Source organism: Ipomoea nil, unplaced genomic scaffold, assembly GCF_001879475.1.
Source record: "Ipomoea nil cultivar Tokyo-kokei standard unplaced genomic scaffold, Asagao_1.1 scaffold0140, whole genome shotgun sequence".
NCBI lineage: Eukaryota > Viridiplantae > Streptophyta > Magnoliopsida > Solanales > Convolvulaceae > Ipomoea > Ipomoea nil.
Window position 1 is genome coordinate 56,743 of NW_017616568.1, and position 14,284 is coordinate 71,026.

The window sequence follows — 14,284 nt, forward strand, 5'->3', positions numbered from 1 at the left end:
GGACTTTCATATTTTCCACTTTAAATGCACAACTATGAATAAAATTTTCAAATTTATCCTACGGAGAATTTAATCTCGACAAATGTTGTCAGATTTGGCTCAACAGGTGATACCTAAATTTGGAGGGCAAAACTATCCTCCCACTCATTATTTTGGGCAAAATCATGCCAACTCTTCTAAATCATTTTCTGAACACAACAAGTATTCACAATATACCTTCAGAAGTAATTTTTGTATCAAACAGCCAAGTACCTTGGGCATTAAGTTCTTGGGTAAATATTAAATATGAATGAGAATAAATTAAGATGTTTGTAGCTCAATAACATCTCTTTGGCTCTCCCAAATAACATGTCACAGATTCGAACCCCATATCACATTGTAATAGAGTTAATAGTATTAAAAAAAATTAAGATGACAATGGGATCGATTTAGATCGTCGATACATAGTACATACATTCAAAATTAATATGAAATGGTTATTTTTTAAAACATGAAGAATCATTGCAGATCATTTAAAATTCGGATGATCACAGCTGGTAAATTCCTAATACTCGGATCAGACCATTGGAGGTATTAACTCCATATATTTTATATAGTACGTAAGTGAGACATCAGCCAGAAGAAAGTATAAAGCAAGTAAGATGGATGAATAATGAAATTAATTACCTCTTGTATCGTTCCATGCTGAAGATCAGAGCATACCCGTGAATTAATAACTAAAGAAAATAAAATATGTTTGAGAAGTTGCATATTTGGTGGCAATTATGGGATATTGGGTTTGAGGAGAGAGGGAGTAAGGAGCGATAATGCGATAGGGAATTAGTTTGGGTTTACAATTTACATACTTAGGAAATGTTTTGGAGAGTAGCTGTGGTTTGTGGGGCAGAGAAATAAGCGAAAGACAGTTTAGCCATTATAGTATTACCACTTGAACCGTCCCACTTAAACATCCATGACTTTTGTTATAATAATAACACTCATTGTGAGATGAAAAGAACCAGATTTGAATATATATATATATATATATATATATATATATATATATATATATATATATATAGGGTCAGGTTCTTGTTGTTAAGAATATATGTGGTTGATGTTTTCTATTTATACTTATTCAAATTATATTCCTTTAGAATAGGTATATTAGAGTAGTGGTTACAACTTCTTAGCTACTTGTTCTCCTGTATATATTATTTATACCTGTTAGCTTCTTCATCAATATACAACAGTTCATTTCCTTACATGGTATCAAGAGCCAGAACCTCCTACCAAAGTTTTTTTTCCTCTTTCTTTCACCCTTTATCAAATGGCTGCCACTACTGATATCATTTACCTTTCTGCCACGTCTAATTTTCCCATTACACTTACCTCCACAAATTTCCCAGCCTGGAGGCGCCAGGTTCACTCTACACTCGTTGGCTTCAACCTCCACGGCTATGTTGATGGTTCTGTCCAAGAACCACCGAAGTTTGCTGGTTCGGCTCAAACAGCCACAAACCCAGATTATTTACTTTGGGTTCGTCAAGACCAAATCATCGTCAGTGCACTCTTAGGGAGTTGTTCTGACTCGATTCAACCCCTCGTGTCTTCGGCCTCAACAGCCTGTGATGCTTGGCAACGCCTAGCCACTACTTACGCTAGTGCGTCTCGAGGTCGTATACTTTCCCTCAAAGCCAAGCTCACTCAAAATCCGAGAGGTGCTCGGTCGATTACTGTATTTTTGAATGACATGCGATCCATCGCTGATGCACTCGCGTTGGCGCAGTCCCCGGTCTCTGATGAAGACCTTGCCGTGTACATTCTAACGCAGCTCGGGGATGAATATAATTCAATCATCTCCGCTGTTCACGTTCGACAGAAGCCTATTTCCTTAGCGGAACTACCCGATGTTCTTATTGATCATGAACGTCAGTTACAAGCCGATGACCGAGCATGCCAAACCGTGTTGGCTACTGCCAATGTCACTCACCGGAATACTCAACAGTTTACTTCTGGCCAAAAGTTTCATCAAACCAAATATCACCACGGTGCTAATGTCATATGCGAGTTCTGCAAGTCTACCGGCCATGTACCACGAGTCTGCCGCAAATTAGCCCGGTTTTTGGAGGAAAATAATGTTCTTCCTGTGCAGGTGACACCACTCCTTTCATCTCCTATGGCGAACTCTACGGTGGACTCATCTTCGGGGTGGCTTTTCGACAGTGGAGCATCACACCATGCCACTCCTACTACTGCTCCTTTGCGGTCATTCTCCAAGTACAATGGTCCGGACCAAATACGCTTGGGTGACGGTAACTCTTTACACATATCTCACATTGGTCACGCCACAATTCCCTCCTCTTCTTCTGCCCTTACTCTAGAAAATGTCTTGCACGTTCCACAGCTACACAAAAGTTTAGTTTCTGTTTCACAACTCTGCAAAGCTAACCGTGTGTCTGTTGAGTTCTTTGTGTCTCATTTTGTCGTGAAGGATCTTCAAACTGGGATGGCATTGTTACGGGGGCCGAACGTTAATGGTGTGTACTACAATACTCTCTCTTATGAGCCTCAAATGAATGCCACGCACCTGACATCTGTGTCTGAATAGCACCACCGGTTGGGACATCCGTCAAATAAGGTGTTACAACTCGTGTTGCAACATTGCAAAATTGCAGTTTCTGCTGCCTCTCTACGTCAATTTCGCTGTTGGTCTTGCAATGTACACAAGAGTCACAAATTGCCGTTCTCCAAGAGCACTCTCGTTAGCACAAAACCTTTACAGTTACTTTACACTGATGTATGGGGAACGACAGACAAGTCTGTTGATGGTTTTCTTTATTACGTTGTCTTTGTTGATCACTTTTCTAAATATGTCTGGTTGTATCCCTTAAAGCACAAGTCAGATGTTTTTACCATTTTTCCTCAGTTCAAAAGGTTAGTCGAGAAGTTTTTTGGGCTGCCAATTGTCTCTATTTACTCAGACAATGGGGGTGAGTTCATCAAACTAGTTGCTTTATTTAATGCCCATGGTATTTCGCACTTCACCACCCCACCTCACACTCCCGAGCACAATGGGGTGGCTGAACGGCGACACCGGCATATCGTCGAAACAGGTATGTCACTCCTTCATTCTGCTTCCTTGTCAACCTCGTATTGGTCATATGCCTTTCTCACAGCCGTGTATCTCATAAACCGGTTACCAACATCGGTGTTAGGTAATCAATCCCCCTTTCAGGTTCTGTTTAATCAATCCCCTACTTACACTAAACTACAACCGTTTGGCTGCTTATGTTTTCCGTGGTTGAGACCTTATAACACCAAGAAATTAGAGCCGAAGTCTCGGCCTTGTGTTTTCCTTGGATACTCCAACACACATTCGGGTTTTAAATGTTTGGACCCCACATCTAGTCGTATTTTTATATCTAGTCGTGTTCGTTTTGTGCCTCATGTGTTTCCTTATAAGGATTTGCAGCCGGCGTCTGTCACACCTTTGCCTGATTCGCAGGGTTCGGAGATGAGCAATATTTTGTTCAGGTCATCTCATGTGTCCACCCAGCCTGGAGTTGTTCCTACACCCACTCCGACTCCTACTCCGCCTTCCGTGTCTTCCTCGGCTGGGTCTCTCTCTGACGTAGCCGACTACGCGCAACCTGCACCAGTGGATGTTCAAACTCATGTTCCAACACAATTTGGCGAGACTAGTTTGGACATCCGCACTGGTTCACCTTCAGCTGCGTCTAGTTCGTCACCCCCTGGTTGTTCGTCTTCTGCTGTTCCAGAACATAGTCATCATACCAACCAGTCTGAGTCCTTGCCCATCACTACCTCCGAAGGTTCCCAAACGCAAAATAATTTGCGCCGGTCTACCCGAGAGCGTCGTCCCAATCCCAGGTATTCTGACTATGTCGTTAACCATGTCACCTCACATCCCTTGCTTCCCACTTTAGAACCCTCTACCGTCGCCCAGGCTCTTAAGGACGCTAGGTGGAGGAAAGCAATGGATGAGGAGTACGCCGCTCTTCTTCGCAATGAAATGTGGTGTCTTGTTCCCCGTGGTTCCGGGGTTCCCATCGGCTGCAAATGGGTTTACCGTGTCAAGCGTAAGCCAGATGGCTCTGTGGATCGGTACAAGGCACGGCTCGTCGCTAAAGGGTTCTTACAGACTGCTGGTCGATATTACTTTGAAACTTATAGCCCGGTCATGAAACCAGTCACTATACGTCTTGTTCTGAGTATTGCCATGAGTAACCGTTGGGGTCTGCGTCAACTTGACATCAATAATGCGTTCTTTCATGGCACGCTGCATGAGGAAGTGTACATGGAGCAGCCCCCGGGATTTGTCGATCCTCTGTACCCGACTCACGTTTGCAAATTAATTAAAGCTCTCTATGGGCTTAAACAAGCGCCGAGAGCGTGGTACCAGGAGCTCTCTACGTTTTTGTTGAGTCGTGGGTTCATTAAGTCCCAAGCAGATGCCTCGTTATTTGTTTATTCCACTCGTGATGTACTTGTTTATTTTTTAGTGTACGTCGATGATATAATATTGACAGGGAATGATATGACATGGCTTGATCGTTTTGTGGGAACCTTATCATCACGGTTTGCTCTCAAAGACCTCGGCACCTTACATCATTTCTTAGGTGTTGAGGTGATTCCTGCTGTGGATGGTGTGTTTTTGTCGCAGAGCCAGTATATCACTGATATACTAACACAATTCAAGATGGATGGTGCAAAGGATGTTTCAACACCACTGGCTGCTTCGGAGAAGTTGTTACCGTCACCATCGCCTAATACCACGACTGATGTTACTCAGTATCGTCGCTTACTAGGCCTGATGCAATACTTGGTCATCACGCGCCCTGATATGGCGTTTGCAGTCAATAGGCTCTCGCAGTTCATGCACTCGCCTACGGATCATCACTGGCAGGCTGCAAAACGGCTTCTTCGCTATCTCAAAGGTACAGTTTGCCATGGCCTGTTTCTACGGGCGGGTCAGCCGTTGTCTCTACGGGTGTTCACTGACTCTGATTGGGGAGGTTGCACCACTAATGGCCGTTCTACCACCGCATATTTGGTGTATCTGGGCGACAATCTCATTTCCTGGAAGTCCACAAGACAGAAATCCGTTTCGCGGTCATCGACAGAAGCTGAGTACCGGGCGTTGGCGAATGCTGCCGCCGAGGTTCTTTGGGTTAAAAACTTGTTACAGGAACTCAAATTGAGTCTCGTTAAGCCTCCGGTCATATTTTGTGACAACCTAAGTGCTACGTATGTTTGTAAAAATCCGGTCTTCCACTCCCGTATGAAGCATCTGGCTTTGGATTACTTTTTTTTTTTTCGTGATTTGGTTTCAGCTGGTGTGCTGGTTGTGCAACATATTCCCTCATCTGCGCAGCTGGCTGATCTTCTTACCAAGCCACTTGGTTGTCACTTGTTTATCCAGTTTCGGTCCAAGATTGGAGTCTCCGACGGATCCTCAATCTTGCGGGGGCGTGTTAAGAATATATGTGGTTGATGTTTTCTGTTTATACTTGTTCAAATTATATTCCTTTAGAATAGGTATATTAGAGAAGTGGTTACAACTTCTTAGCTACTTGTTCTCCTGTATATACTATTTATACCTGTTAGCTTCTTCATCAATATACAACAATTCATTTCCTTACACTTATGAGGTCAGGTCTTCCCGTGCGGTCAGTGCGGCATACACCATTAGGTATGCATAAATGCACCACACAGTGTTCGTAAATACACCATTATATGTGGTGTATTTTTTTTTTTGTGTGGTGTATTTTTTGGCATTTCATTCTGGTGTATTTTCGAACACTGTATGGTGCATTTATACATACCTAATGGTGTATGCCGCACTGACCGCACGGGAAGACCTGACCTCACAGGAACCAAAATCTATATATATATATATATATATATATATATATATATATATATATATATATATATAGATATGTCTGTATGTATGTATGTATGTATATAGGAGATGATTCACGTGCGAAGGAATTCTTAAGTAAAAAATGGGGTGAGATATGAGCGGTTGATCTAATATTCTAAATCAATTGTCTAAAATGAAGGTAAATTCCAAAAAAAAAAAAAAAAAAAAAAACTTCTTGGCAATTAGCTGTGAATGTTCTCCTCCCACCATTGTTGTTTTCTTCATTATCTTCCTCCCCTGCTGCGTATTCAAACTTTTATTAGCATTATATTTTGAAAACGAAGATGCCATATGTATCTACAACGAGTATAATTCTGATGTACAAATTTTATTGGATAAAGTCATGCACTAAAAGATTTGAAGTTATGCACTATAAATTGCGAAGTGATGCACCTATAAATTTCGAAGTGATGCACCTTAAGTTTTGACATGATGCACCTTAAGTTTCGAACTGATGCACCTTAAGTTTCGAACTGATGCACATTAAGTTTCGAACTGATGCACATTAAGTTTCAAACTGATGCACATAATGTTTCGAACTGATGCACATAAAGTTTCAAACTTATGCACCTTACGTTTCGAACTTATGCACCTTACGTTTCAAACTTATGCACCTTAATTTTCGAACTTATGCACCTTACGTTTCGAACTTATGCACCTTAATTTTCGAACTTATGCACCTTAAGTTTCAAATTGATACACCTTAAATTTTTGAACTTATGCGCCTTGAGTTTCGAATTGATACGCCTTAAGTGTCGAAATTATGCACCTTAAGTTTCAAACTAACGCATTTAAGTCCTTAACTTCTAAGTTATGCACTAAATTACCATATATTCGCCACGTTATTTTATTTATTTATTTTTTTTTATCATTCTGGACTATTGATTTTGGCTAGATTAATAGCTGAGATTTTACCCCTTATGCACCTTAATATATATATAGGGAGTACCTACCCCGTCTCGATCCGTACCCCGTATATATATATATATATATATATATATATATATATATATATGTGTGTGTGTGTGTGTGTGTGTACGAGGGACGGATCGAGACGGGGTAGGTACTCCCTATCCCTACCAGGCTAAGAAATTAAATTCTCTCTCATTACTTTCCATTAGGGGTGGGCATTTTGGGCTTCATTCGATTCGATTTTTTTCGGTTTCAATTTCGGTTCTAAAATATTAAACCATTCGGTTTAACATTAGAGTTAGGTTCGATTTCGGTTCGGTTTGAAACGGTTCAATTTCGGTTCGGTTTAGAATCCCCAAATTTCAACATTTTCTAATTTTCCGAACATACTACCAAACAATACATATTCACATAATCACATAATCCATATCCGAAATCTAAACATTATATAACAAAATAGCAATTCAAAGTTCAAACATACTACTAATATAAGTACTAATTGTCAGGTAAAGAACAATTGCAGCAAACAACAAAACTGCAAAGTAGAGAACAAGCTATAGAAAAAAATCAAATAAAATTTTTAAGAGAGATACCAATGAGAATAGGAACTGAATGATGGAGCAGGCATCAAGGGACTTAGATTTACTTCTTTATTATTATTGTTATTATTGTTGTTGTTGCTGTTATTATTATTAGGAATAAGGTTCAAATTGGCCACTAAACGTAACCTGAAAATGCAATTAGGTCACTGAACGAAAAAAAAGTGCAATTAGGCCACTGGACACTCTAAAAATGTGCAATTTCACCTGATAGCAGGTTACCCTCAATTTTAGCAGGTTATCTGCTTACGTGGTAGCTGAGTTGACATTTTTAATAAATTTTAAATCATTTTTAATAAATTTTAATAATAAATTTTTATTTAAAAAAATTTTAAAAAAATAAAAACGCCTTTATTTTATTTTTTATTTAATTTATTTTTCAATTTTTTATAAAATTTATTATTAAAATTAATTAAAAATTATTTAAAAATTATTAAAAATGCCAACTCAGCTGCCACGTAAGCAGGTAACATACTAAAATTGATGGTAACCTGCTATCCGGTGAAATTGCATACGTTTGGAGAATTCAGTGGCCTAATTGCACGTTTTTGGAATGTTCAGTGGCCTAATTGCACTTTTTGTTCGTTCAGTGGCCTAATTGCATTTTCAGGTTACGTTCAGTGGCCAATTTGAACCTTATTCCTTATTATTATTAAAACCAAACAGTATTCGGTTCGGTTTGATTTTTTACCAAATCGTTTGGTTTGGTTCGGTTTTTAATCGAACCGTTCAGTTTACAAGAATCACGAACCGTTCGACTTTTTGGTATATTACTAATTCGGTTTGATACAGTTCGATTTTGGATAAACCAAATCGAATTGTCCACCCTACTTTCCATTCGCTCCAAAATTTCTCCCCATATCCGCGCCGTTGGGGTGGAGAAATGGGTTCCTTATCGGAGGCAGGTGCAGTTGACATATACGGAGCCTATAAATAAAAGTTTCGTCTAGATAACGTTACCTCATTCTTATTACAATATTCATTCCCATTGGCTTAAAGTCCATCATTCCTTAGTTCAATCATTATAGTCCACACAAGTTGTATGGACCATATTTTGTCTACTGTAAAATAATGTACATTCAGTACAAAAATAATGTACATTCAGTACAAAAATAATGTACATTGTATTCAGGGAATGTATATTATTTTTGTTCTGAATGTACATTATATTGTATAATGTACATTCAGTACAAAAATAATGTACATTTAGTATATTAAAAATGTACTTTTTGTTATGGTCAACATAACATTGTGTGGACCATGGTCCACACAATAATTTGCCTCCTTAGTTGTGGTATCCTAATAATTTCGTGAATTACATTCTATGAACTACGACTTTACTTCTTTTGCTACTTTTTCTTTTGTCATTTTTTTCTGGTTCACGTTGCTTGTTACAGCTTCTTGTAAAATACTCCTTGAACGCCAAGACATACATATATAGAAAGAAAGGGAGGTAGTGATGGATTTAATTAACCCGGGGTGGCCTGAATTATTAAACCCGGATAAGAACGCAGTATAGATAATAAATAAATAAATGAAACGATGTCGTAAAGGTCGTTGGAGACCGTATATCATATTAAATGCCGTAAATAGGCTATTACAGTAGTTTCTTAGGACAAAGTGTGTAATAAATGTAGAATGTCCCTTAATGAGACAAGGTGGGGGGTTTTTATACAACCTCCACCCCTAACCGCCACCCCTAAGGCGGGGGGTGGTTGGATCCGCGTTGACTGCGCCTCTTTGACCGGTTCTAGGTTGGCCTCGCTCATGGCCGACCTCTCACGGACGACCTCTCCGCGGCCGACCTCTCTCGGACGACCTCTCCAGACTGGGTCGGCTGAACGATGGCCCAGGCCCCATGGGTCGAGGCCCCGTGGGTCGGGGCTCCGGGTTTTGCTCCGATCGTAATATAACCATCATGAGTCCCCCACTGTCTTCGTTGGAGAAGTCGACAACGAAAGACAGTAAATGTCCCGACCCGACCTCCATGCGCAACGTAGCCAAGCTCATATGGCCGAGCCTATTGTAGGCGAGGTGCCTTATGTCGAGGAGTCCTGGGCCGAGCTCGCTATGGACCTAGGCTCCTTGGACCAAGGTGAGACGTCGTGGGCCGAGGTGGGACGCCTTAGGCCGAGTTGAGACATCTTAAGCTGAGGTGAGACATCTGAGGCCGAGATGAGACGTATGAGACCGAGGTGAGACGTCTTGTGCCGAGGTAAATCGTCTTGGGCCGAGGTGGGACGTCTTGGGCCGAGATGCATTGTGCTGAGGCGTCTTGGGCCGATGCATCTTGGGCTGAATATTCATCAATGAAGGAGAGTAAACACGAGTTGCACTCCATGGGTCCGAGCCCCACACAGCCGACCCCATCCTCAAGGATTAGACTTGATCATAACAGCTTGATTGTAGCTTGTTTGCCATCCTCCTTTCTTTATCATATGGGTTCCGTTTTCCGCTCTACCCCTTTGTACTTTTCTTAACATGCCTCTCCCCACGGAGGTGGGCACATTTGTGTCTCCCCTCTAGGAGGTGGCCAAATTTTTGTCTCTCCTCCGGGAGGTGGGCATATTTTATGTCTCCCCTCTGGGAGGTGTGTCCTTTTGTACCTTGCTTCGGTAAACATGCTTCCCCTCCCGGAAGTGGGCACATTTTATGCTTTGCGTTGATAAACATGCTTCCTCTCCCGGAGGTGGACACATTTTATTGACTTTGTAACAGTCCAAATTTTCGAAACTTTTAAAACTTATATAATAAAGGTAATCTCTTATTAATTCCCAAACAGGGCATAAACTAAACATAATTGTCGGGGTGGTATGCCACATCTGAGTTGGAGAACTCAGATGCACAGGCTAAACTATCTAAACATAAGAAATCCTCAATCAGTATCTAGTACATCCTCAAGGCACGCAGGCCAATAATAGAACTAATCTAACTAGGTCCATGGGTCCGACTAGCGCGCTCCGGAGCTACTCATCTGTGCCTGAAAGCCAAATATATCTGTTCAACGAATAATGCTGGTAACCCACTCCAACGCGTTAAAATACAATATAGGTATATATATATATATATATATATATATATATATATATATATATATATATATATATATATATATATATATATATATATATATATATATAGGAAAACCATTTTGAAGCCGGAAGATATATACTTAGGAGACTCTAGCTTTAAAACCGAGAATAGACTCAACAAGTAGGGACAAGCACATTCAACATTTATAATCATGCATATAAAGATACTAGCATATATCCTAAGGTCACAAGATTTATTTCACATCATTCATATCATTATTCAATCATTATCTCAACACATAAGCACACTTTGGTGGCGCCACAGGACCAATCGCATGCCCATACATGAGGGTCAGCGCATATAGCGCTAACACGGCCCCGCAGCACCCTGCCTCGTACCGCAGCACGAAGGGGTTGATCGCAACCAACCGATGAACCACAACTCATCATAACGTTTGATCGCAACCAAACGGTGGACCGCAGCCCAAAAGTGTATTTTTTATCGCAACCAGATTATGAACCGCAGCTCAAGTATAACGTTTGATTGCAATCAAACGGTGGACCGCAGCCCTATATAATATTTATATACCTGACCGATCGCAACCGGCCTGGTTAACAGCCGATGGTTCTCAACCCATCCAACTGCCCGTATAGCCAATTTGATCGCAACCAAATTGGGGTATCATGCACACATAACACATTGCAAGCACATGCAACCCACATTAGCACATTGGGAAGGGGAAGAAAACGTATAAACAAACTTATGCGTGATCATCCACATACTAGGAATAGTCCTAAGGGGTTCATACATCTTTCACCTAGGCCAACGGGGTACCAATTCAACTAGCATGCAATACACAAGACTCTTTCATCTTACGAATGGTACCCGAAACATCAAACTAGACTCATGCACGACAAACGGGGTCCGTTGGGACACCTCGGGGGACGGGGAAACATCAATCGGGGAAAACCACCATCCCACATTGGGATTTCCAGCGGGTGGCCGGCGGGTGGAGGACCACCCGCCGGCGGCGAACAGCTGGGCAGCGGATGCCCGGCGGGCAGTCGCCTGCCCGCTGCCGGCGACGCCCTTAGGGGTAGCGGGTTCCCCTACCCCCACCTACCCCCACTAACTCTTTTGCAATACTTTGGTCCCAGGATCTTTCGTGGAACCCGAAACCATGTTTAGACACTTTTAAACACAAACGACGACACCACATAGTCAAATAATGGATCAAAACCAAGAATCACATTTAAATACATCCTAACATGACTTCTAAACATAATTAACACCCGATCATGCGAAATCCCACCCAAATATACCAAGAATATCACGATACGAAATTCACGATTTAACCTAGGGCTCTAATCATATTTAAATCACAAAATCATACTTTATCTTTAAAATCAAGAACATCAAGATTTATGAAGAACGACACACAATTATCAAGATCTTCTCATAATCATCAAGATTATCAAGATCAACACGTAAGATCATCTCATCAACATCAAGATCATATCATAATCATCATAAAAGATTTATCAAGACACAAGCATAGAATTGTATATCAAAAGGAGCCATAGAAGAAGATTATAGCAAGGAAAATAGGTTTTGTTGAGACATGGGTTACTTCTTAGCTTAAATCAGAATCCTTGGCTACTAAGGTTCTTCTCTAAGATTTTCATCCGATTGATCTCCCTAGGCTTGGTGGTGGGGAATCTCCCGGGAATATTTTCGTGTAATATAACTATGGGTGGTACGGGTTCTAATTGCTTTCTAATCCCCTATTTATAGAATCAGGAATCCTAATCATAATTTGAATAGTAAGGGTCTACTTTCTTTATTCCTAATAGATATATAGGTGGTCTAGGATTCCTAATTAGAATCTGACTAGTAAAAGGTTTACTCTCTTTATTCCTAATAGGCTTAGGACTCTAGTTTAGGCAAGGGTCCACGATCCATGGTGGACCACATTAATTAATTAAAGGGAATCCTATCCAAATTAAATCTTTTTTAATTATTATTAACAGAATTAATTAAATAATTAATCCGGGATTGAAGGCCGTAACACGGGGTGTTACAGACTTGGTGTTTTGAATGCACAATCAACGCTTTGTCACTTACTTACTGTTTCCCAACACTTTTCGTCGTCTGCCGGCCGTTCGGAGGGCAATGGCCACGACATCTCCTTGATGGGGGTTGCAAGGGCCTCGGCTTGTGCCGAGGGGCTGGACCTCGGCACCGGCCGAGGTACTGGAGAGATACACCTCGGCAGTGTGCCAAGGTGCCAGGACGGTGTACCTCGGCCACGTGCCGAGGTGCCACGACGACACTGCTGAGGTGCAACAACGGGGCACCTCTGCAGTGTGCCGAGGTGCCACAACGAGGCACCTTGGCATTGCGCCGAGGTGCTGCTCGTCGTGTCCTGGCACCGCCGAGGAGCTGTAAAGGCGTGCCCCGGCGATGTGCCGTGGCGCTAAGTTGAGGTACCCCGACCACGTGTCGAGGTGCCGGAAATGGCATGTATTTTTTTTTTTAAGACAATGCCTTATGTCAGCCGCTTGAGTCTAATCCTGCTGGACTAAGCCACCAGGCTCTTTCGTCGGGGTTGGTACGTGAGGTCAGACCTCGTGCCCCCTAAGGGTATGTTAGCCGCTTGGGCCTAGTCTAGCCGGACTAAGCCACCGAGCTCTTCCGTCGGTGTTGGTACGTGAGGTTGGACATCGTGCCCCCTTAGGGTGCGCTACTGGCATGAGCCAAGTCCTGCCGGACTAAGCCATCGGATTCTCCTGTCGGGGTTGGTACGCGAGGTCGGACCTCGTGCCCCCTTAGGGTGCGCAAGCCGCTTGGGCCGAGTCCTGCCGGACTAAGCCACCGAGCTCTTCTGTCAGGGTTGGTACGCGAGGTCGGACCTCATGCCCCCTTAGGGTGCGCTACACGCATGAGCCAAGTCCTGTAGGACTAGGCCATCGGACTTTCCCGTCGGGGTTGGTACGCGAGGTCGAACCTCCTGCCTCCTTAGGGTGTGCAAGCCGCTTGGGCCTAGTCTTGCCGGACTAAGCCACCGAGCTCTTCCGTCGGGGTTGGTACGCAAGGTCGGACCTCGTGCCCCCATAGGGTGTGATAGCCGATCCACCTGGGTCATTTTTTTATGCCAAGTCATCGGGCTCATCCGTTGGGGTTGGTACGCGAGGTCCAACCTCGTGCCCCCTTAGGGTGCGTTTGGGGAAGTTGGGTGAATATTCGTTTCCCCTCTTTAAAAAGGAATGGAAATCACTTCAACACGAGAAGTTTTTATTCTGTTTATTGCAATGGAGGGGACAGGCCACCTCTCAGAACATTCTTTGGAAGGGAAGCTCCACCTCTTAAACATCGTTGGAGGAGACGTTCCACCTCTTGGAACATCATTAGAGAGGACGGACCACCTCTTTAAACATCGTTGGAAGATACCTTCCACCTCTTGAAACATCATTGGAGAAGACGGACCACCTCTTATAATATCTTTGGAGGGGACGCTCCACCTCTTAAAACATCGTTGGAGGAGACGTTCCACCTCTTGAAACATCATTGGAGAGGACGGACCACCTCTGTGGATCTCCTCTATGACTGACCTCACCTCGTCAAGGTACAAGCAATGTAGCAGGGTGTCATTGGAGGACCTCTTGTAGAGTATATCACGGAAGACCATGTAGGTTCTCCCCCCGGCTTGGCTTCGGCCTCGTCAAGGGGCAAGCAACCCATAACAGGTTCTTCCGTTAGGTAGTGAGCGGGGACATCCCCCCTGTACTACCGTTAGGGAAATGCCAAGGTC